A 24,714-nucleotide genomic window follows, 5' to 3' on the forward strand; every position below is an offset into this window, starting at 1 on the left:
TTCAACTCGCTTTTTTGGGAGCTGGCCGCAAAAGCGCGGGATTGCTTCAGGCCCTGTTCTGCTTCCGGGCGGCAGGCTGAGCCTGTGGTTAATTCTTCTTCCTGATGGGAAAATAGAGTGACCTGTGCTTGTCCCAACACCTAGAGCTAGTCTCTCACTGGTTCCCCCTCTTCCCGTTCATCCTCAGGACAAATTGCAACCTGTACAGAACAGGAGGTTAAAGGTGCTGATTCTCCAAGGAGGGAGATTGCTGGTAAAGCGGCTGGAATGGCGAACCCCAGCACAAGGAGATGAGAAATGAGGTGCGTTTTAGAAACCTTTCCTGATCACACGGTGTACCATCTTCTGGGTTTCTCATGCATGTTTTCGATGTAGGAAGATGCCCTTGAACCTGGAGATTTGGGACCCATGGGATGGGTACCACGCAGTATTACTTTAAAGGGTCTGCGTTTGCTCACCCAACCTCACCAAACCTCTCAGCCCCAAGAGTGTCCACCCTTATGTCTCAAATAGCTGTGGGTCTAGATATGGTCAATCCAGGTGGCATCACAGCCCCTGAACGAATTTTGTAAGAATTGCTCTCTCTTTCACTGTCTTTGTTTCACGGGTTTTTAAAAGTAATTGATTTTTATAATGGGGTTTAGCTGCTTTTCACTGGTGTGTTTATGCCGCTTTACACCCACTTGACTCACTTACAGAGAGATATCAATACATAGGTTTTAAGATTCTTACTAGTCAGATATATTCTTGGGCGGTGAATAGGGGGTTTTTGCGTCCAGTTCACTGAGCAAGGAGTAGGTCTTGTCTATTACATATTGGGTTTATGGAAAGCTATCTGAGCTAATTTGAAACCCTTGTTTTATGCGTCACCCCAACTCACCGTTCCCGTTAAGCAGCCATAGTGTGTTTTCTAAACGTGGGACTCTGTTCTCTTTTGTAATTCAGTTCAAGTGTAGCGGTTTTTACATTCCCTCTATAAGTGATATCTTACGATAAGTGTCTTTCTGTGTGACTTATTTCACTTAGAATCGTCGTACCTAAATCCACTCATCATGCTGCTACTAGCCTTATGACGTTGATTTCATGCCTGAGTGATATTCCATTGTACATAAGGACCACAACTTCTTTATCCATTTTTCTCTTTCCTGGGATATTTAAGGTGTAATGAAGTGGAGGTTCTTGTCAACAGAGCAGCCCTAAACTTTGGGGTGCCTGTGTCTTGCTGATTTTTAGTTTTCCCAATTTATACGCCCATGAGTGGAAGTGCCCTATGCTCTCTAAGCTGAGTTTTTTAGATGTTTCAGGACACACCGTACACTTCTCCAGAGTGGCTGTTGGCACTTTACATCCCGCCCATCAGCGTAGCAAGGCTCCCGTTTCTCCATGGCCTGTCCTGCATTTCTGGTTTTGACACTTTATTCAGCATGGCCCTTTTGACCGATGGGAAGCGAGACTCCTTTGTAGCGCTGATTTGCCTTTCCAGGTTGCTTGGTTGGCCAAAAAGGGCGTATGCGTTTTTTCCTGAATATATTCAGAAAAAAACGCATACGCCCTCTTTGGCCAAGGGCATCATGGTCGGGGTTTTGCCGATTTTCGTGTGCTTTAAAGGCGATTCGAATCTACCTCCTGAAATCTGTTTCCTGCAATTCTGCCTTGCTTTCAAATCCTCTTCGTTGCCTTCCCTCAATATATTTGTGGACGAGAGTTATCGTTTCTAACTCTGCAGGTTTGTGAATTGCAGTGCCCCTGAGCTCCATTTTTCAACTCACTTTCTTGGGAGCTGGCCGCAAAAGCGCAGGATTGCTTCAGGCCCTATTGTGGTTCCGGGCGGCAGGCTGAGCCTGTGGTTAATTCTTCTTCCTGATGGGAAAATAGAGTGACCTGTGCCTGTCCCCACACCTAGACCTAGTCTCTCATTGGTTCCCCCTCTTCCCGTTCATCCTCAGGACAAATTTGCAACCTGTACGGAACAGGAGGTTAAAGGTGCTGATTCTCCAAGGAGGGAGATTGCTAGTAAAGCGGCTGTAATGGCGAGCCCGAGCACAAGGAGATGAGAAATGAGGTGCGTTTTAGAAACCTTTCCCGATCACACGGTGTACCGTCTTCTGGGTTTCTCATGCATGTTTTCGATGTAGGAAGATGCCCTTGAACCTGGAGATTTTGGACCCATGGGATGGGTACCACGCAGTATTACTTTAAAGGGTCTGCGTTTGCTCACCCAACCTCACCAAACCTCTCAGCCCCAAGAGTGTCCACCCTTATGTCTCAATCAGCTGTGGGTCTAGAGATGGTCAATAAAGGTGGCATCCTAGCCCCTGAACGAATTCTGTATGAATTTCTCTCTCTTTCACTGTCTTTGTTTCACGGGTTTTTAAAAGTAATTGATTTTTATAATGGGGTTTAGCTGCTTTTCACTGCTGTGTTTATGCCGCTTTACACCCACTTGACTCACTTACAGAGAGATATCAATACATTGGTTTTAAGAGTCTTACTAGTCAGATATATTCTTGGGCGGTGAACAGGGGGTGTTGAATCCAGTTCACTGAGCAAGGAGTAGGTCTTGTCTGTTACATATTGGGTTTATGGAACAGTATCTGAGCTAATTTGAAACCCTTGTTTTATGCATCACCCCACCTCACCTTTCCCGTTAAGCAGCCATAGTGTGTTTTCTAAACGTGTGACGCTGTTCTGTTTTGTAATTCAGTTCAAGTGTAGCGGTTTTTACATTCCCTCTATAAGTGATATCTTATGATAAGTGCCTTTTTCTGTGTGACTTATTTCACTTAGAATCGTCGTACCTAAATCTTCTCATCATGCTGCTACTAGCCTTATGATGTTGATTTCATGCCTGAGTGATATTCCATTGTACATAAGGACCACAACTTCTTTATCCATTTTTCTCTTTCCTGGGATATTTAAGGTGTAATGAAGTGGAGGTTCTTGTCAACAGAGCAGCCCTAAACTTTGGGGTGCCTGTGTCTTGCTGATTTTTAGTTTTCCCAATTTATACGCCCATGAGTGGAAGTGCCCTATGCTCTCTATGCTGAGTTTTTTAGAGGTTTCAGGACACACCGTACACTTCTCCAGAGTGGCTGTTGGCAATTTACATCCCGCCCATCAGCGTAGCAAGGCTCCCGTTTCTCCATGGCCTGTCCTGCATTTCTGGTTTTGACACTTTATTCAGCATGGCCCTTTTGACCGATGGGAAGCGAGACTTCTTTGTAGCGCTGATTTGCCTTTCCAGGTTGCTTGGTTGGCCAAAAAGGGCGTATGCGTTTTTTCCTGAATATATTCAGGAAAAAACGCATACGCCCTTTTTGGCCAAGGGCATCATGGTCGAGGTTTTGCTGCTTTTCCTGTGCTTTAAAGGCGATTGGAATCTACCTCCTGAAATCTGTTTCCTGCAATTCTGCCTTGCTTTCAAATCCTCTTCGTTGCCTTCCCTCAATATATTTGTGGACGAGAGTTATCATTTCTAACTCTGCAGGTTTTTTAATTGCAGTGCCCCTTAGCTCCATTTTTCAACTCGCTTTCTTGGGAGCTGGCCCCAAAAGCGCAGGATTGCTTCAGGCCCTATTGTGGTTCCGGGCGGCAGGCTGAGCCTGTGGTTAATTCTTCTTCCTGATGGGAAAATAGAGTGACCTGTGCCTGTCCCCACACCTAGACCTAGTCTCTCATTGGTTCCCCCTCTTCCCGTTCATCCTCAGGACAAATTGCAACCTGTACGGAACAGGAGGTTAAAGGTGCTCATTCTCCAAGGAGGGAGATTGCTAGTAAAGCGGCTGGAATGGCGAACCCGAGCACAAGGAGATGAGAAATGAGGTGCGTTTTAGAAATCTTTCCCGATCACATGGTGTACCATCTTCTGGGTTTCTCATGCATGTTTTCGATGTAGGAAGATGCCCTTGAAGCTGGAGATTTGGGACCTATGGGATGGGTACCACGCAGTATTACTTTAAAGGGTCTGCGTTTGCTCACCCAACCTCACCAAACCTCTCAGCCCGAAGAGTGTCCACCCTTATGTCTCAATCAGCTGTGGGTCTAGATATGGTCAATCCAGGTGGCATCCCAGCCCCTGAACGAATTTTGTAAGAATTTCTCTCTCTTTCACTGTCTTTGTTTCACGGGTTTTTAAAAGTAATTGATTTTTATAATGGGGTTTAGCTGCTTTTCACTGCTGTTTTTATGGTGCTTTCCACCCACTTGACTCACTTACAGAGAGATATCAATACATAGCTTTGAAGATTCTTCCTAGTCAGATATATTCTTGGGCGGTGAATAGGGGGTTTTTGCGTCCAGTTCACTGAGCAAGGAGTAGGTCTTGTCTATTACATATTGGGTTTATGGAAAGCTATCTGAGCTAATTTGAAACCCTTGTTTTATGCGTCACCCCACCTCACCGTTCCCGTTAAGCAGCCATAGTGTGTTTTCTAAACGTGGGACTCTGTTCTGTTTTGTAATTCAGTTCAAGTGTAGCGGTTTTTACATTCCCTCTATAAGTGATATCTTACGATAAGTGTCTTTCTGTGTGACTTATTTCACTTAGAATCGTCGTACCTAAATCCACTCATCATGCTGCTACTAGCCTTATGACGTTGATTTCATGCCTCAGTGATATTCCATTGTACATAAGGACCACAACTTCTTTATCCATTTTTCTCTTTCCTGGGATATTTAAGGTGTAATGAAGTGGAGGTTCTTGTCAACAGAGCAGCCCTAAACTTTGGGGTGCCTGTGTCTTGCTGATTTTTAGTTTTCCCAATTTATACGCCCATGAGTGGAAGTGCCCTATGCTCTCTAAGCTGAGTTTTTTAGATGTTTCAGGACACACCGTACACTTCTCCAGAGTGGCTGTTGGCAATTTACATCCCGCCCATCAGCGTAGCACGGCTCCCGTTTCTCCATGGCCTGTCCTGCATTTCTGGTTTTGACACTTTATTCAGCATGGCCCTTTTGACCGATGGGAAGCGAGACTTCTTTGTAGCGCTGATTTGCCTTTCCAGGTTGCTTGGTTGGCCAAAAAGGGCGTATGCGTTTTTTCCTGAATATATTCAGGAAAAAACGCATACGCCCTTTTTGGCCAAGGGCATCATGGTCGAGGTTTTGCCGCTTTTCCTGTGCTTTAAAGGCGATTGGAATCTACCTCCTGAAATCTGTTTCCTGCAATTCTGCCTTGCTTTCAAATCCTCTTCGTTGCCTTCCCTCAATATATTTGTGGACGAGAGTTATCATTTCTAACTCTGCAGGTTTTTGAATTGCAGTGCCCCTTAGCTCCATTTTTCAACTCGCTTTCTTGGGAGCTGGCCCCAAAAGCGCAGGATTACTTCAGGCCCTATTCTGGTTCCGGGCGGCAGGCTGAGCCTGTGCTTAATTCTTCTTCCTGATGGGAAAATAGAGTGACCTGTGCCTGTCCCCACACCTAGACCTAGTCTCTCATTGGTTCCCCCTTTTCCCGTTCATCCTCAGGACAAATTGCAACCTGTACGGAACAGGAGGTTAAAGGTGCTCATTCTCCAAGGAGGGAGATTGCTAGTAAAGCGGCTGGAATGGCGAACCCGAGCACAAGGAGATGAGAAATGAGGTGCGTTTTAGAAATCTTTCCCGATCACATGGTGTACCATCTTCTGGGTTTCTCATGCATGTTTTCGATGTAGGAAGATGCCCTTGAAGCTGGAGATTTGGGACCTATGGGATGGGTACCACGCAGTATTACTTTAAAGGGTCTGCGTTTGCTCACCCAACCTCACCAAACCTCTCAGCCCGAAGAGTGTCCACCCTTATGTCTCAATCAGCTGTGGGTCTAGATATGGTCAATCCAGGTGGCATCACAGCCTCTGAACGAATTTTGTAAGAATTTCTCTCTCTTTCACTGTCTTTGTTTCACGGGTTTTTAAAAGTAATTGATTTTTATAATGGGGTTTAGCTGCTTTTCACTGCTGTTTTTTTGGTGCTTTCCACGCACTTGACTCACTTACAGAGAGATATCAATACATAGCTTTGAAGATTCTTCCTAGTCAGATATATTCTTGGGCGGTGAATAGGGGGTTTTTGCGTCCAGTTCACTGAGCAAGGAGTAGGTCTTGTCTATTACATATTGGGTTTATGGAAAGCTATCTGAGCTAATTTGAAACCCTTGTTTTATGCGTCACCCCACCTCACCGTTCCCGTTAAGCAGCCATAGTGTGTTTTCTAAACGTGGGACTCTGTTCTGTTTTGTAATTCAGTTCAAGTGTAGCGGTTTTTACATTCCCTCTATAAGTGATATCTTACGATAAGTGTCTTTCTGTGTGACTTATTTCACTTAGAATCGTCGTACCTAAATCCACTCATCATGCTGCTACTAGCCTTATGACGTTGATTTCATGCCTGAGTGATATTCCATTGTACATAAGGACCACAACTTCTTTATCCATTTTTCTCTTTCCTGGGATATTTAAGGTGTAATGAAGTGGAGGTTCTTGTCAACAGAGCAGCCCTAAACTTTGGGGTGCCTGTGTCTTGCTGATTTTTAGTTTTCCCAATTTATACGCCCATGAGTGGAAGTGCCCTATGCTCTCTAAGCTGAGTTTTTTAGATGTTTCAGGACACACCGTACACTTCTCCAGAGTGGCTGTTGGCAATTTACATGCCGCCCATCAGCGTAGCAAGGCTCCCGTTTCTCCATGGCCTGTCCTGCATTTCTGGTTTTGACACTTTATTCAGCATGGCCCTTTTGACCGATGGGAAGCGAGACTTCTTTGTAGCACTGATTTGCCTTTCCAGGTTGCTTGGTTGGCCAAAAAGGGCGTATGCGTTATTTCCTGAATATATTCAGGAAAAAACGCATACGCCCTTTTTGGCCAAGGGCATCATGGTCGAGGTTTTGCCGCTTTTCCTGTGCTTTAAAGGCGATTGGAATCTACCTCCTGAAATCTGTTTCCTGCAATTCTGCCTTGCTTTCAAATCCGCTTCGTTGCCTTCCCTCAATATATTTGTGGACGAGAGTTATCGTTTCTAACTCTGCAGGTTTGTGAATTGCAGTGCCCCTGAGCTCCATTTTTCAACTCGCTTTCTTGGGAGCTGGCCCCAAAAGCGCAGGATTGCTTCAGGCCCTATTGTGGTTCCGGGCGGCAGGCTGAGCCTGTGGTTAATTCTTCTTCCTGATGGGAAAATAGAGTGACCTGTGCCTGTCCCCACACCTAGACCTAGTCTCTCATTGGTTCCCCCTCTTCCCGTTCATCCTCAGGACAAATTTGCAACCTGTACGGAACAGGAGGTTAAAGGTGCTGATTCTCCAAGGAGGGAGATTGCTAGTAAAGCGGCTGTAATGGCGAGCCCGAGCACAAGGAGATGAGAAATGAGGTGCGTTTTAGAAACCTTTCCCGATCACACGGTGTACCGTCTTCTGGGTTTCTCATGCATGTGTTCGATGTAGAAAGATGCCCTTGAACCTGGAGATTTTGGACCCATGGGATGGGTACCACGCAGTATTACTTTAAAGGGTCTGCGTTTGCTCACCCAACCTCACCAAACCTCTCAGCCCGAAGAGTGTCCACCCTTATGTCTCAATCAGCTGTGGGTCTAGAGATGGTCAATAAAGGTGGCATCCTAGCCCCTGAACGAATTCTGTATGAATTTCTCTCTCTTTCACTGTCTTTGTTTCACGGGTTTTTAAAAGTAATTGATTTTTATAATGGGGTTTAGCTGCTTTTCACTGCTGTGTTTATGCCGCTTTACACCCACTTGACTCACTTACAGAGAGATATCAATACATTGGTTTTAAGATTCTTACTAGTCAGATATATTCTTGGGCGGTGAACAGGGGGTGTTGAATCCAGTTCACTGAGCAAGGAGTAGGTCTTGTCTGTTACATATTGGGTTTATGGAACAGTATCTGAGCTAATTTGAAACCCTTGTTTTATGCATCACCCCACCTCACCTTTCCCGTTAAGCAGCCATAGTGTGTTTTCTAAACGTGTGACGCTGTTCTGTTTTGTAATTCAGTTCAAGTGTAGCGGTTTTTACATTCCCTCTATAAGTGATATCTTATGATAAGTGCCTTTTTCTGTGTGACTTATTTCACTTAGAATCGTCGTACCTAAATCTTCTCATCATGCTGCTACTAGCCTTATGATGTTGATTTCATGCCTGAGTGATATTCCATTGTACATAAGGACCACAACTTCTTTATACATTTTTCTCTTTCCTGGGATATTTAAGGTGTAATGAAGTGGAGGTTCTTGTCAACAGAGCAGCCCTAAACTTTGGGGTGCCTGTGTCTTGCTGATTTTTAGTTTTCCCAATTTATACGCCCATGAGTGGTAGTGCCCTATGCTCTCTAAGCTGAGTGTTTTAGATGTTTCAGGACACACCGTACACGTCTCCAGAGTGGCTGTTGGCAATTTACATCCCGCCCATCAGCGTAGCAAGGCTCCCGTTTCTCCATGGCCTGTCCTGCATTTCTGGTTTTGACACTTTATTCAGCATGGCCCTTTTGACCGATGGGAAGCGAGACTTCTTTGTAGCGCTGATTTGCCTTTCCAGGTTGCTTGGTTGGCCAAAAAGGGCGTATGCGTTTTTTCCTGAATATATTCAGGAAAAAACGCATACGCCCTTTTTGGCCAAGGGCATCATGGTCGAGGTTTTGCCGCTTTTCCTGTGCTTTAAAGGCGATTGGAATCTACCTCCTGAAATCTGTTTCCTGCAATTCTGCCTTGCTTTCAAATCCTCCTCGTTGCCTTCCCTCAATATATTTGTGGACGAGAGTTATCATTTCTAACTCTGCAGGTTTGTGAATTGCAGTGCCCCTTAGCTCCATATTTCAACTCGCTTTCTTGGGAGCTGGCCCCAAAAGCACAGGATTGCTTCAGGCCCTATTCTGGTTCCGGGCGTCAGGCTGAGCCTGTGGTTAATTCTTCTTCCTGATGGGAAAATAGAGTGACCTGTGCCTGTCCCCACACCTAGACCTAGTCTCTCATTGGTTCCCCCTCTTCCCGTTCATCCTCAGGACAAATTGCAACCTGTACGGAACAGGAGGTTAAAGGTGCTCATTCTCCAAGGAGGGAGATTGCTAGTAAAGCGGCTGGAATGGCGAACCCGAGCACAAGGAGATGAGAAATGAGGTGCGTTTTAGAAATCTTTCCCGATCACATGGTGTACCATCTTCTGGGTTTCTCATGCATGTTTTCGATGTAGGAAGATGCCCTTGAAGCTGGAGATTTGGGACCTATGGGATGGGTACCACGCAGTATTACTTTAAAGGGTCTGCGTTTGCTCACCCAACCTCACCAAACCTCTCAGCCCCAAGAGTGTCCACCCTTATGTCTCAATCAGCTGTGGGTCTAGATATGGTCAATCCAGGTGGCATCCCAGCCCCTGAACGAATTTTGTAAGAATTTCTCTCTCTTTCACTGTCTTTGTTTCACGGGTTTTTAAAAGTAATTGATTTTTATAATGGGGTTTAGCTGCTTTTCACTGCTGTTTTTATGGTGCTTTCCACCCACTTGACTCACTTACAGAGAGATATCAATACATAGCTTTGAAGATTCTTCCTAGTCAGATATATTCTTGGGCGGTGAATAGGGGGTTTTTGCGTCCAGTTCACTGAGCAAGGAGTAGGTCTTGTCTATTACATATTGGGTTTATGGAAAGCTATCTGAGCTAATTTGAAACCCTTGTTTTATGCGTCACCCCACCTCACCGTTCCCGTTAAGCAGCCATAGTGTGTTTTCTAAACGTGGGACTCTGTTCTGTTTTGTAATTCAGTTCAAGTGTAGCGGTTTTTACATTCCCTCTATAAGTGATATCTTACGATAAGTGTCTTTCTGTGTGACTTATTTCACTTAGAATCGTCGTACCTAAATCCACTCATCATGCTGCTACTAGCCTTATGACGTTGATTTCATGCCTGAGTGATATTCCATTGTACATAAGGACCACAACTTCTTTATCCATTTTTCTCTTTCCTGGGATATTTAAGGTGTAATGAAGTGGAGGTTCTTGTCAACAGAGCAGCCCTAAACTTTGGGGTGCCTGTGTCTTGCTGATTTTTAGTTTTCCCAATTTATACGCCCATGAGTGGAAGTGCCCTATGCTCTCTAAGCTGAGTTTTTTAGATGTTTCAGGACACACCGTACACTTCTCCAGAGTGGCTGTTGGCACTTTACATCCCGCCCATCAGCGTAGCAAGGCTCCCGTTTCTCCATGGCCTGTCCTGCATTTCTGGTTTTGACACTTTATTCAGCATGGCCCTTTTGACCGATGGGAAGCGAGACTTCTTTGTAGCGCTGATTTGCCTTTCCAGGTTGCTTGGTTGGCCAAAAAGGGCGTATGCGTTTTTTCCTGAATATATTCAGAAAAAAACGCATACGCCCTTTTTGGCCAAGGGCATCATGGTCGGGGTTTTGCCGCTTTTCGTGTGCTTTAAAGGCGATTCGAATCTACCTCCTGAAATCTGTTTCCTGCAATTCTGCCTTGCTTTCAAATCCTCTTCGTTGCCTTCCCTCAATATATTTGTGGACGAGAGTTATCGTTTCTAACTCTGCAGGTTTGTGAATTGCAGTGCCCCTGAGCTCCATTTTTCAACTCACTTTCTTGGGAGCTGGCCGCAAAAGCGCAGGATTGCTTCAGGCCCTATTGTGGTTCCGGGCGGCAGGCTGAGCCTGTGGTTAATTCTTCTTCCTGATGGGAAAATAGAGTGACCTGTGCCTGTCCCCACACCTAGACCTAGTCTCTCATTGGTTCCCCCTCTTCCCGTTCATCCTCAGGACAAATTTGCAACCTGTACGGAACAGGAGGTTAAAGGTGCTGATTCTCCAAGGAGGGAGATTGCTAGTAAAGCGGCTGTAATGGCGAGCCCGAGCACAAGGAGATGAGAAATGAGGTGCGTTTTAGAAACCTTTCCCGATCACACGGTGTACCGTCTTCTGGGTTTCTCATGCATGTTTTCGATGTAGGAAGATGCCCTTGAACCTGGAGATTTTGGACCCATGGGATGGGTACCACGCAGTATTACTTTAAAGGGTCTGCGTTTGCTCACCCAACCTCACCAAACCTCTCAGCCCCAAGAGTGTCCACCCTTATGTCTCAATCAGCTGTGGGTCTAGAGATGGCCAATAAAGGTGGCATCCTAGCCCCTGAACGAATTCTGTATGAATTTCTCTCTCTTTCACTGTCTTTGTTTCACGGGTTTTTAAAAGTAATTGATTTTTATAATGGGGTTTAGCTGCTTTTCACTGCTGTGTTTATGCCGCTTTACACCCACTTGACTCACTTACAGAGAGATATCAATACATAGCTTTGAAGATTCTTCCTAGTCAGATATATTCTTGGGCGGTGAATAGGGGGTTTTTGCGTCCAGTTCACTGAGCAAGGAGTAGGTCTTGTCTATTACATATTGGGTTTATGGAAAGCTATCTGAGCTAATTTGAAACCCTTGTTTTATGCGTCACCCCACCTCACCGTTCCCGTTAAGCAGCCATAGTGTGTTTTCTAAACGTGGGACTCTGTTCTGTTTTGTAATTCAGTTCAAGTGTAGCGGTTTTTACATTCCCTCTATAAGTGATATCTTACGATAAGTGTCTTTCTGTGTGACTTATTTCACTTAGAATCGTCGTACCTAAATCCACTCATCATGCTGCTACTAGCCTTATGACGTTGATTTCATGCCTGAGTGATATTCCATTGTACATAAGGACCACAACTTCTTTATCCATTTTTCTCTTTCCTGGGATATTTAAGGTGTAATGAAGTGGAGGTTCTTGTCAACAGAGCAGCCCTAAACTTTGGGGTGCCTGTGTCTTGCTGATTTTTAGTTTTCCCAATTTATACGCCCATGAGTGGAAGTGCCCTATGCTCTCTAAGCTGAGTTTTTTAGATGTTTCAGGACACACCGTACACTTCTCCAGAGTGGCTGTTGGCAATTTACATGCCGCCCATCAGCGTAGCAAGGCTCCCGTTTCTCCATGGCCTGTCCTGCATTTCTGGTTTTGACACTTTATTCAGCATGGCCCTTTTGACCGATGGGAAGCGAGACTTCTTTGTAGCACTGATTTGCCTTTCCAGGTTGCTTGGTTGGCCAAAAAGGGCGTATGCGTTTTTTCCTGAATATATTCAGGAAAAAACGCATACGCCCTTTTTGGCCAAGGGCATCATGGTCGAGGTTTTGCCGCTTTTCCTGTGCTTTAAAGGCGATTGGAATCTACCTCCTGAAATCTGTTTCCTGCAATTCTGCCTTGCTTTCAAATCCTCTTCGTTGCCTTCCCTCAATATATTTGTGGACGAGAGTTATCGTTTCTAACTCTGCAGGTTTGTGAATTGCAGTGCCCCTGAGCTCCATTTTTCAACTCGCTTTCTTGGGAGCTGGCCCCAAAAGCGCAGGATTGCTTCAGGCCCTATTGTGGTTCCGGGCGGCAGGCTGAGCCTGTGGTTAATTCTTCTTCCTGATGGGAAAATAGAGTGACCTGTGCCTGTCCCCACACCTAGACCTAGTCTCTCATTGGTTCCCCCTCTTCCCGTTCATCCTCAGGACAAATTTGCAACCTGTACGGAACAGGAGGTTAAAGGTGCTGATTCTCCAAGGAGGGAGATTGCTAGTAAAGCGGCTGTAATGGCGAGCCCGAGCACAAGGAGATGAGAAATGAGGTGCGTTTTAGAAACCTTTCCCGATCACACGGTGTACCGTCTTCTGGGTTTCTCATGCATGTGTTCGATGTAGAAAGATGCCCTTGAACCTGGAGATTTTGGACCCATGGGATGGGTACCACGCAGTATTACTTTAAAGGGTCTGCGTTTGCTCACCCAACCTCACCAAACCTCTCAGCCCGAAGAGTGTCCACCCTTATGTCTCAATCAGCTGTGGGTCTAGAGATGGTCAATAAAGGTGGCATCCTAGCCCCTGAACGAATTCTGTATGAATTTCTCTCTCTTTCACTGTCTTTGTTTCACGGGTTTTTAAAAGTAATTGATTTTTATAATGGGGTTTAGCTGCTTTTCACTGCTGTGTTTATGCCGCTTTACACCCACTTGACTCACTTACAGAGAGATATCAATACATTGGTTTTAAGAGTCTTACTAGTCAGATATATTCTTGCGCGGTGAACAGGGGGTGTTGAATCCAGTTCACTGAGCAAGGAGTAGGTCTTGTCTGTTACATATTGGGTTTATGGAACAGTATCTGAGCTAATTTGAAACCCTTGTTTTATGCATCAACCCACCTCACCTTTCCCGTTAAGCAGCCATAGTGTGTTTTCTAAACGTGTGACGCTGTTCTGTTTTGTAATTCAGTTCAAGTGTAGCGGTTTTTACATTCCCTCTATAAGTGATATCTTATGATAAGTGCCTTTTTCTGTGTGACTTATTTCACTTAGAATCGTCGTACCTAAATCTTCTCATCATGCTGCTACTAGCCTTATGATGTTGATTTCATGCCTGAGTGATATTCCATTGTACATAAGGACCACAACTTCTTTATACATTTTTCTCTTTCCTGGGATATTTAAGGTGTAATGAAGTGGAGGTTCTTGTCAACAGAGCAGCCCTAAACTTTGGGGTGCCTGTGTCTTGCTGATTTTTAGTTTTCCCAATTTATACGCCCATGAGTGGTAGTGCCCTATGCTCTCTAAGCTGAGTGTTTTAGAGGTTTCAGGACACACCGTACACGTCTCCAGAGTGGCTGTTGGCAATTTACATCCCGCCCATCAGCGTAGCAAGGCTCCCGTTTCTCCATGGACTGTCCTGCATTTCTGGTTTTGACACTTTATTCAGCATGGCCCTTTTGACCGATGGGAAGCGAGACTTCTTTGTAGCGCTGATTTGCCTTTCCAGGTTGCTTGGTTGGCCAAAAAGGGCGTATGCGTTTTTTCCTGAATATATTCAGGAAAAAACGCATACGCCCTTTTTGGCCAAGGGCATCATGGTCGAGGTTTTGCCGCTTTTCCTGTGCTTTAAAGGCGATTGGAATCTACCTCCTGAAATCTGTTTCCTGCAATTCTGCCTTGCTTTCAAATCCTCCTTGTTGCCTTCCCTCAATATATTTGTGGACGAGAGTTATCATTTCTAACTCTGCAGGTTTTTGAATTGCAGTGCCCCTTAGCTCCATATTTCAACTCGCTTTCTTGGGAGCTGGCCCCAAAAGCACAGGATTGCTTCAGGCCCTATTCTGGTTCCGGGCGTCAGGCTGAGCCTGTGGTTAATTCTTCTTCCTGATGGGAAAATAGAGTGACCTGTGCCTGTCCCCACACCTAGACCTAGTCTCTCATTGGTTCCCCCTCTTCCCGTTCATCCTCAGGACAAATTGCAACCTGTACGGAACAGGAGGTTAAAGGTGCTCATTCTCCAAGGAGGGAGATTGCTAGTAAAGCGGCTGGAATGGCGAACCCGAGCACAAGGAGATGAGAAATGAGGTGCGTTTTAGAAATCTTTCCCGATCACATGGTGTACCATCTTCTGGGTTTCTCATGCATGTTTTCGATGTAGGAAGATGCCCTTGAAGCTGGAGATTTGGGACCTATGGGATGGGTACCACGCAGTATTACTTTAAAGGGTCTGCGTTTGCTCACCCAACCTCACCAAACCTCTCAGCCCCAAGAGTGTCCACCCTTATGTCTCAATCAGGTGTGGGTCTAAATATGGTCAATCCAGGTGGCATCACAGCCCACGAACGAATTTTGTAAGAATTTGTCTCTCTTTCACTGTCTTTGTTTCACGGGTTTTTAAAAGTAATTGATTTTTATAATGGGGTTTAGCTGCTTTTCACTGCTGTGTTTATGCCGCTTTACACCCACTTGACTCACTTACAGAGAGATATCAATACATAGCTTTGAAGATTCTTCCTAGTCAGATATATTCTTGGGCGGTGAATAGGGGGTTTTTGCGTCCAGTTCACTGAGCAAGGAGTAGGTCTTGTCTATTACATATTGGGTTTATGGAAAGCTATCTGAGCTAATTTGAAACCCTTGTTTTATGCATCACCCCACCTCAACTTTCCCGTTAAGCAGCCATAGTGTGTTTTCTAAACGTGGGACTCTGTTCTGTTTTGTAATTCAGTTCAAGTGTAGCGGTTTTTACATTCCCTCTATAAGTGATATCTTACGATAAGTGTCTTTCTGTGTGACTTATTTCACTTAGAATCGTCGTACCTAAATCCACTCATCATGCTGCTACTAGCCTTATGAGGTTGATTTCATGACCTGAGTGATATTCCATTGTACATAAGGACTAAAAGTTCTTTATCCATTTTTCTCTTTCCTGGGATATTTAAGGTGTAATGAAGTGGAGGTTCTTGTCAACAGAGCAGCCCTAAACTTTGGGGTGCCTGTGTCTTGCTGATTTTTAGTTTTCCCAATTTATACGCCCATGAGTGGAAGTGCCCTATGCTCTCTAAGCTGAGTTTTTTAGAGGTTTCAGGACACACCGTACACTTCTCCAGAGTGCTGTTGGCAATTTACATCCTGCCCATCAGCGTAGCAAGGCTCCCGTTTCTCCATGGCCTGTCCTGCATTTCTGGTTTTGACACTTTATTCAGCATGGCCCTTTTGACCGATGGGAAGCGAGACTTCTTTGTAGCGCTGATTTGCCTTTCCAGGTTGCTTGGTTGGCCAAAAAGGGCGTATGCGTTTTTTCCTGAATATATTCAGGAAGAAACGCATACGCCCTTTTTGGCCAAGGGCATCATGGTCGAGGTTTTGCCGCTTTTCCTGTGCTTTAAAGGCGATTGGAATCTACCTCCTGAAATCTGTTTCCTGCAATTCTGCCTTGCTTTCAAATCCTCTTCGTTGCCTTCCCTCAATATATTTGTGGACGAGAGTTATCATTTCTAACTCTGCAGGTTTGTGAATTGCAGTGCCCCTGAGCTCCATTTTTCAAGTCGCTTTCTTGGGAGCTGGCCGCAATAGCACAGGACTGCTTCAGGCCCTATTGTGGTTCCGGGCGGCAGGCTGAGCCTGTGGTTAATTCTTCTTCCTGATGGGAAAATAGAGTGACCTGTGCCTGTCCCCACACCTAGACCTAGTCTCTCATTGGTTCCCCCTCTTCCCGTTCATCCTCAGGACAAATTGCAACCTGTACGGAACAGGAGGTTAAAGGTGCTCATTCTCCAAGGAGGGAGATTGCTAGTAAAGTGGCTGGAATGGCGAACTCGTGCACAAGGTGATGAGAAATGAGGTGCGTTTTAGAAACCTTTCCCGATCACATGGTGTACCATCTTCTGGGTTTCTCATGCATGTTTTCGGTGTAGGAAGATGCCCTTGAAGCTGGAGATTTGGGACCTATGGGATGGGTACCACGCAGTATTACTTTAAAGGGTCTGCGTTTGCTCACCCAACCTCACCAAACCTCTCAGCCCCAAGAGTGTCCACCCTTATGTCTCAATCAGGTGTGTGTCTAGAGATGGTCAATAAAGGTGGCATCCCAGCCCCTGAACGAATTTTGTAAGAATTTCTCTCTCTTTCACTGTCTTTGTTTCACGGGTTTTTAAAAGTAATTGATTTTTATAATGGGGTTTAGCTGCTTTTCACTGCTGTTTTTATGGTGCTTTCCACCCACTTGACTCACTTACAGAGAGATATCAATACATAGCTTTGAAGATTCTTCCTAGTCAGATATATTCTTGGGCGGTGAATAGGGGGTTTTTGCGTCCACTTCACTGAGCAAGGAGTAGGTCTTGTCTATTACATATTGGGTTTATGGAAAGCTATCTGAGCTAATTTGAAACCCTTGTTTTATGCGTCACCCCAACTCACCGTTCCCGTTAAGCAGCCATAGTGTGTTTTCTAAACGTGGGACTCTGTTCTCTTTTGTAATTCAGTTCAAGTGTAGCGGTTTTTACATTCCCTCTATAAGTGATATCTTACGATAAGTGTCTTTCTGTGTGACTTATTTCACTTAGAATCGTCGTACCTAAATCCACTCATCATGCTGCTACTAGCCTTATGACGTTGATTTCATGCCTGAGTGATATTCCATTGTACATAAGGACCACAACTTCTTTATCCATTTTTCTCTTTCCTGGGATATTTAAGGTGTAATGAAGTGGAGGTTCTTGTCAACAGAGCAGCCCTAAACTTTGGGGTGCCTGTGTCTTGCTGAATTTTAGTTTTCCCAATTTATACGCCCATGAGTGGAAGTGCCCTATGCTCTCTAAGCTGAGTTTTTTAGATGTTTCAGGACACACCGTACACTTCTCCAGAGTGGCTGTTGGCACTTTACATGCCGCCCATCAGCGTAGCAAGGCTCCCGTTTCTCCATGGCCTGTCCTGCATTTCTGGTTTTGACACTTTATTCAGCATGGCCCTTTTGACCGATGGGAAGCGAGAATTCTTTGTAGCGCTGATCTGCCTTTCCAGGTTGCTTGGTTGGCCAAAAAGGGCGTATGCGTTTTTTGCTGAATATATTCAGGAAAAAACGCATACGCCCTTTTTGGCCAAGGGCATCATGGTCGAGGTTTTGCCGCTTTTCCTGTGCTTTAAAGGCGATTCGAATCTACCTCCTGAAATCTGTTTCCTGCAATTCTGCCTTGCTTTCAAATCCGCTTCGTTGCCTTCCCTCAATATATTTGTGGACGAGAGTTATCGTTTCTAACTCTCCAGGTTTGTGAATTGCAGTGCCCCTGAGCTCCATTTTTCAACTCGCTTTCTTGGGATGTGGCCGCAAAAGCGCAGGATTGCTTCAGGCCCTATTGTGGTTCCGGGCGGCAGGCTGAGCCTGTGGTTAATTCTTCTTCCTGATGGGAAAATAGAGTGACCTGTGCCTGTCCCCACACCTAGACCTAGTCTCTCATTGGTTCCCCCTCTTCCCGTTCATCCTCAGGACAAATTTGCAACCTGTACGGAACAGGAGGTTAAAGGTGCTGATTCTCCAAGGAGGGAGATTGCTAGTAAAGCGGCTGTAATGGCGAGCCCGAGCACAAGGAGATGAGAAATGAGGTGCGTTTTAGAAACCTTTCCCGATCACACGGTGTACCGTCTTCTGGGTTTCTCATGCATGTTTTCGATGTAGGAAGATGCCCTTGAACCTGGAGATTTTGGACCCATGGGATGGGTACCACGCAGTATTACTTTAAACGGTCTGCGTTTGCTCACCCAACCTCTCCAAACCTCTCAGCCCCAAGAGTGTCCACCCTTATGTCTCAATCAGCTGTGGGTCTAGAGATGGTCAATAAAGGTGGCATCCCAGCCCCTGAACGAATTCTGTATGAATTTCTCTCTCTTTCACTATCTTTGTTTCACGGGTTTCTAAAAGTAATTGATTTTTATAATGGGGTTTAGCTGCTTTTCACTGCTGTGTTTATGCCGCTTTACACCCACTTGACTCAATTACAGAGGGATATCAATACATTGGTTTTAAGATTCTTACTAATCAGTTATATTCTTGGGCGGTGAACAGGGGGTGTTGAGTCCAGTTCACTGAGCAAGGAATAGGTCTTGTTTATTACATATTGGGTTTATGGAACGGTTTCTGAGCTAATTTGAAACCCTTGTTTTATGCATCACCCCACCTCACCTTTCCCTTTAAGCAGCCATAGTGTGTCTTCTAAACGTGTGACGCTGTTCTGTTTTGTAATTCAGTTCAAGTGTAGCGGTTTTTACATTCCCTCTATAAGTGATATCTTATGATAAGTGTCTTTTTCTGTGTGACTTATTTCACTTAGAATCGTCGTACCTAAATCCTCTCATCATGCTGCTACTAGCCTTATGACGTTAATTTCATGGCTGAGTGATATGCCATTGTACAGAAGGACCACAACTTCCTTATCCATTTTTCTCTTTCCTGGGATATTTAAGGTGTAACGAAGTGGAGGTTCTTGTCAACAGAGCAGCCCTAAACTTTGGGGTGCCTGTGTCTTGCTGATTTTTAGTTTTCCCAATTTATACGCCCATGAGTGGAAGTGCCCTATGCTCTCTAAGCTGAGATTTTTAGATGTTTCAGGACACACCGTACACGTCTCCAGAGTGGCTGTTGGCAATTTACATCCCGCCCATCAGCGTAGCAAGGCTCCCGTTTCTCCATGGCCTGTCCTGCATTTCTGGTTTTGACACTTTATTCAGCATGGCCCTTTTGACCGATGGGAAGCGAGACTTCTTTGTAGCGCTGATTTGCCTTTCCAGGTTGCTTGGTTGGCCAAAAAGGGCGTATGCGTTTTTTCCTGAATATATTCAGGAAAAAACGCATACGCCCTTTTTGGCCAAGGGCATCATGGTCGAGGTTTTGCCTCTTTTCTTGTGCTTTAAAGGCGATTCGACTCTACCTCCTGAAATCTGTTTCCTGCAATTCTGCCTTGCTTTCAAATCCTCTTCGTTGCCTTCCCTCAATATATTTGTGGACGAGAGTTATCATTTATAACTCTGCAGGTTTGTGAATTGCAGTGCCCCTGAGCTCCATTTTTCAACTCGCTTTCTTGGGAGCTGGCTGCAAAAGCGCAGGATTGCTTCAGGCCCTATTGTGGTTCCGGGCGGCAGGCTGAGCCTGTGGTTAATTCTTCTTCCTGATGGGAAAATAGAGTGACCTGTGCCTGTCCCCACACCTAGACCTAGTCTCTCATTGGTTCCCCCTATTCCCGTTCATCATCAGGACAAATTGCAACCTGTACGGAACAGGAGGTTAAAGGTGCTCATTCTCCAAGGAGGGAGATTGCTAGTAAAGCGACTGTAATGGCCAACCCGAGCACAAGGAGAAGAGAAATGAGGTGCGTTTTAGAAACCTTTCCCGATCACACGGTGTACCATCTTCTGGGTTTCTCATGCATGTTTTCGATGTAGGAAGATGCCCTTGAACCTGGAGATTTTGGACCCATGGGATGGATACCACGCAGTATTACTTTAAAGGGTCTGCGTTTGCTCACCCAACCTCACCAAACCTCTCAGCCCCAAGAGTGTCCACCCTTATGTCTCAATCAGCTGTGGGTCTAGAGATGGTCAATCCAGGTGGCATCACAGCCCCTGAACGAATTTTGTAAGAATTTCTCTCTCTTTCACTGTCTTTGTTTCACGGGTTTTTAAAAGTAATTGATTTTTATAATGGGGTTTAGCTGCTTTTCACTGCTGTGTTTATGCCGCTTTACACCCACTTGACTCACTTACAGAGGGATATCAATACATTGGTTTTAAGATTCTTACTAGTCAGATATATTCTTGGGCGGTGAACAGGGGATGTTGAGTCCAGTTCACTGAGCAAGGAGTAGGTCTTGTCTATTACATATTGGGTTTATGGAACGGTATCTGAGCTAATTTGAAACCCTTGTTTTATGCATCACCCCACCTCACCTTTCCCGTTAAGCAGCCATAGTGTGTCTTCTAAACGTGTGACGCTGTTCTGTTTTGTAATTCAGTTCAAGTGTAGCGGTTTTTACATTCCCTCTATAAGTGATATCTTATGATAAGTGCCTTTTTCTGTGTGACTTATTTCACTTAGAATCGTCGTACCTAAATCCTCTCATCATGCTGCTACTAGCCTTATGACGTTAATTTCATGGCTGAGTGATATGCCATTGTACATAAGGACCACAACTTCCTTATCCATTTTTCTCTTTCCTGGGATATTTAAGGTGTAACGAAGTGGAGGTTCTTGTCAACAGAGCAGCCCTAAACTTTGGGGTGCCTGTGTCTTGCTGATTTTTAGTTTTCCCAATTTATACGCCCATGAGTGGAAGTGCCCTATGCTCTCTAAGCTGAGTTTTTTAGATGTTTCAGGACACACCGTACACTTCTCCAGAGTGGCTGTTGGCAATTTACATCCCGCCCATCAGCGTAGCAAGGCTCCCGTTTCTCCTTGGCCTGTCCTGCATTTCTGGTTTTGACACTTTATTCAGCATGGCCCTTTTGACCGATGGGAAGCGAGACTTCTTTGTAGCGCTGATTTACCTTTCCAGGTTGCTTGGTTGGCCAAAAAGGGCGTATGCGTTTTTTCCTGAATATATTCAGGAAAAAACGCATACGCCCTTTTTGGCCAAGGGCATCATGGTCGAGGTTTTGCCGCTTTTCCTGTGCTTTAAAGGCGATTGGAATCTACCTCCTGAAATCTGTTTCCTGCAATTCTGCCTTGCTTTCAAATCCTCTTCGTTGCCTTCCCTCAATATATTTGTGGACGAGAGTTATCGTTTCTAACTCTGCAGGTTTGTGAATTGCAGTGCCCCTGAGCTCCATTTTTCAACTCGCTTTCTTGGGAGCTGGCCCCAAAAGCGCAGGATTGCTTCAGGCCCTATTGTGGTTCCGGGCGGCAGGCTGAGCCTGTGGTTAATTCTTCTTCCTGATGGGAAAATAGAGTGACCTGTGCCTGTCCCCACACCTAGACCTAGTCTCTCATTGGTTCCCCCTCTTCCCGTTCATCCTCAGGACAAATTTGCAACCTGTACGGAACAGGAGGTTAAAGGTGCTGATTCTCCAAGGAGGGAGATTGCTAGTAAAGCGGCTGTAATGGCGAGCCCGAGCACAAGGAGATGAGAAATGAGGTGCGTTTTAGACACCTTTCCCGATCACACGGTGTACCGTCTTCTGGGTTTCTCATGCATGTGTTCGATGTAGAAAGATGCCCTTGAACCTGGAGATTTTGGACCCATGGGATGGGTACCACGCAGTATTACTTTAAAGGGTCTGCGTTTGCTCACCCAACCTCACCAAACCTCTCAGCCCGAAGAGTGTCCACCCTTATGTCTCAATCAGCTGTGGGTCTAGAGATGGTCAATAAAGGTGGCATCCTAGCCCCTGAACGAATTCTGTATGAATTTCTGTCTCTTTCACTGTCTTTGTTTCACGGGTTTTTAAAAGTAATTGATTTTTATAATGGGGTTTAGCTGCTTTTCACTGCTGTGTTTATGCCGCTTTACACCCACTTGACTCACTTACAGAGAGATATCAATACATTGGTTTTAAGAGTCTTACTAGTCAGATATATTCTTGCGCGGTGAACAGGGGGTGTTGAATCCAGTTCACTGAGCAAGGAGTAGGTCTTGTCTGTTACATATTGGGTTTATGGAACAGTATCTGAGCTAATTTGAAACCCTTGTTTTATGCATCAACCCACCTCACCTTTCCCGTTAAGCAGCCATAGTGTGTTTTCTAAACGTGTGACGCTGTTCTGTTTTGTAATTCAGTTCAAGTGTAGCGGTTTTTACATTCCCTCTATAAGTGATATCTTATGATAAGTGCCTTTTTCTGTGTGACTTATTTCACTTAGAATCGTCGTACCTAAATCTTCTCATCATGCTGCTACTAGCCTTATGATGTTGATTTCATGCCTGAGTGATATTCCATTGTACATAAGGACCACAACTTCTTTATACATTTTTCTCTTTCCTGGGATATTTAAGGTGTAATGAAGTGGAGGTTCTTGTCAACAGAGCAGCCCTAAACTTTGGGGTGCCTGTGTCTTGCTGATTTTTAGTTTTCCCAATTTATACGCCCATGAGTGGTAGTGCCCTATGCTCTCTAAGCTGAGTGTTTTAGAGGTTTCAGGACACACCGTACACGTCTCCAGAGTGGCTGTTGGCAATTTACATCCCGCCCATCAGCGTAGCAAGGCTCCCGTTTCTCCATGGACTGTCCTGCATTTCTGGTTTTGACACTTTATTCAGCATGGCCCTTTTGACCGATGGGAAGCGAGACTTCTTTGTAGCGCTGATTTGCCTTTCCAGGTTGCTTGGTTGGCCAAAAAGGGCGTATGCGTTTTTTCCTGAATATATTCAGGAAAAAACGCATACGCCCTTTTTGGCCAAGGGCATCATGGTCGAGGTTTTGCCGCTTTTCCTGTGCTTTAAAGGCGATTGGAATCTACCTCCTGAAATCTGTTTCCTGCAATTCTGCCTTGCTTTCAAATCCTCCTTGTTGCCTTCCCTCAATATATTTGTGGACGAGAGTTATCATTTCTAACTCTGCAGGTTTTTGAATTGCAGTGCCCCTTAGCTCCATATTTCAACTCGCTTTCTTGGGAGCTGGCCCCAAAAGCACAGGATTGCTTCAGGCCCTATTCTGGTTCCGGGCGTCAGGCTGAGCCTGTGGTTAATTCTTCTTCCTGATGGGAAAATAGAGTGACCTGTGCCTGTCCCCACACCTAGACCTAGTCTCTCATTGGTTCCCCCTCTTCCCGTTCATCCTCAGGACAAATTGCAACCTGTACGGAACAGGAGGTTAAAGGTGCTCATTCTCCAAGGAGGGAGATTGCTAGTAAAGCGGCTGGAATGGCGAACCCGAGCACAAGGAGATGAGAAATGAGGTGCGTTTTAGAAATCTTTCCCGATCACATGGTGTACCATCTTCTGGGTTTCTCATGCATGTTTTCGATGTAGGAAGATGCCCTTGAAGCTGGAGATTTGGGACCTATGGGATGGGTACCACGCAGTATTACTTTAAAGGGTCTGCGTTTGCTCACCCAACCTCACCAAACCTCTCAGCCCCAAGAGTGTCCACCCTTATGTCTCAATCAGGTGTGGGTCTAAATATGGTCAATCCAGGTGGCATCACAGCCCATGAACGAATTTTGTAAGAATTTGTCTCTCTTTCACTGTCTTTGTTTCACGGGTTTTTAAAAGTAATTGATTTTTATAATGGGGTTTAGCTGCTTTTCACTGCTGTGTTTATGCCGCTTTACACCCACTTGACTCACTTACAGAGAGATATCAATACATAGCTTTGAAGATTCTTCCTAGTCAGATATATTCTTGGGCGGTGAATAGGGGGTTTTTGCGTCCAGTTCACTGAGCAAGGAGTAGGTCTTGTCTATTACATATTGGGTTTATGGAAAGCTATCTGAGCTAATTTGAAACCCTTGTTTTATGCATCACCCCACCTCAACTTTCCCGTTAAGCAGCCATAGTGTGTTTTCTAAACGTGGGACTCTGTTCTGTTTTGTAATTCAGTTCAAGTGTAGCGGTTTTTACATTCCCTCTATAAGTGATATCTTACGATAAGTGTCTTTCTGTGTGACTTATTTCACTTAGAATCGTCGTACCTAAATCCACTCATCATGCTGCTACTAGCCTTATGAGGTTGATTTCATGACCTGAGTGATATTCCATTGTACATAAGGACTAAAAGTTCTTTATCCATTTTTCTCTTTCCTGGGATATTTAAGGTGTAATGAAGTGGAGGTTCTTGTCAACAGAGCAGCCCTAAACTTTGGGGTGCCTGTGTCTTGCTGATTTTTAGTTTTCCCAATTTATACGCCCATGAGTGGAAGTGCCCTATGCTCTCTAAGCTGAGTTTTTTAGAGGTTTCAGGACACACCGTACACTTCTCCAGAGTGCTGTTGGCAATTTACATCCTGCCCATCAGCGTAGCAAGGCTCCCTTTTCTCCATGGCCTGTCCTGCATTTCTGGTTTTGACACTTTATTCAGCATGGCCCTTTTGACCGATGGGAAGCGAGACTTCTTTGTAGCGCTGATTTGCCTTTCCAGGTTGCTTGGTTGGCCAAAAAGGGCGTATGCGTTTTTTCCTGAATATATTCAGGAAGAAACGCATACGCCCTTTTTGGCCAAGGGCATCATGGTCGAGGTTTTGCCGCTTTTCCTGTGCTTTAAAGGCGATTGGAATCTACCTCCTGAAATCTGTTTCCTGCAATTCTGCCTTGCTTTCAAATCCTCTTCGTTGCCTTCCCTCAATATATTTGTGGACGAGAGTTATCATTTCTAACTCTGCAGGTTTGTGAATTGCAGTGCCCCTGAGCTCCATTTTTCAAGTCGCTTTCTTGGGAGCTGGCCGCAATAGCACAGGACTGCTTCAGGCCCTATTGTGGTTCCGGGCGGCAGG

This window comes from Balaenoptera borealis (assembly GCF_965194805.1).
Source record: "Balaenoptera borealis genome assembly, chromosome: 6".
In the NCBI taxonomy this organism is placed as follows: domain Eukaryota; kingdom Metazoa; phylum Chordata; class Mammalia; order Artiodactyla; family Balaenopteridae; genus Balaenoptera; species Balaenoptera borealis.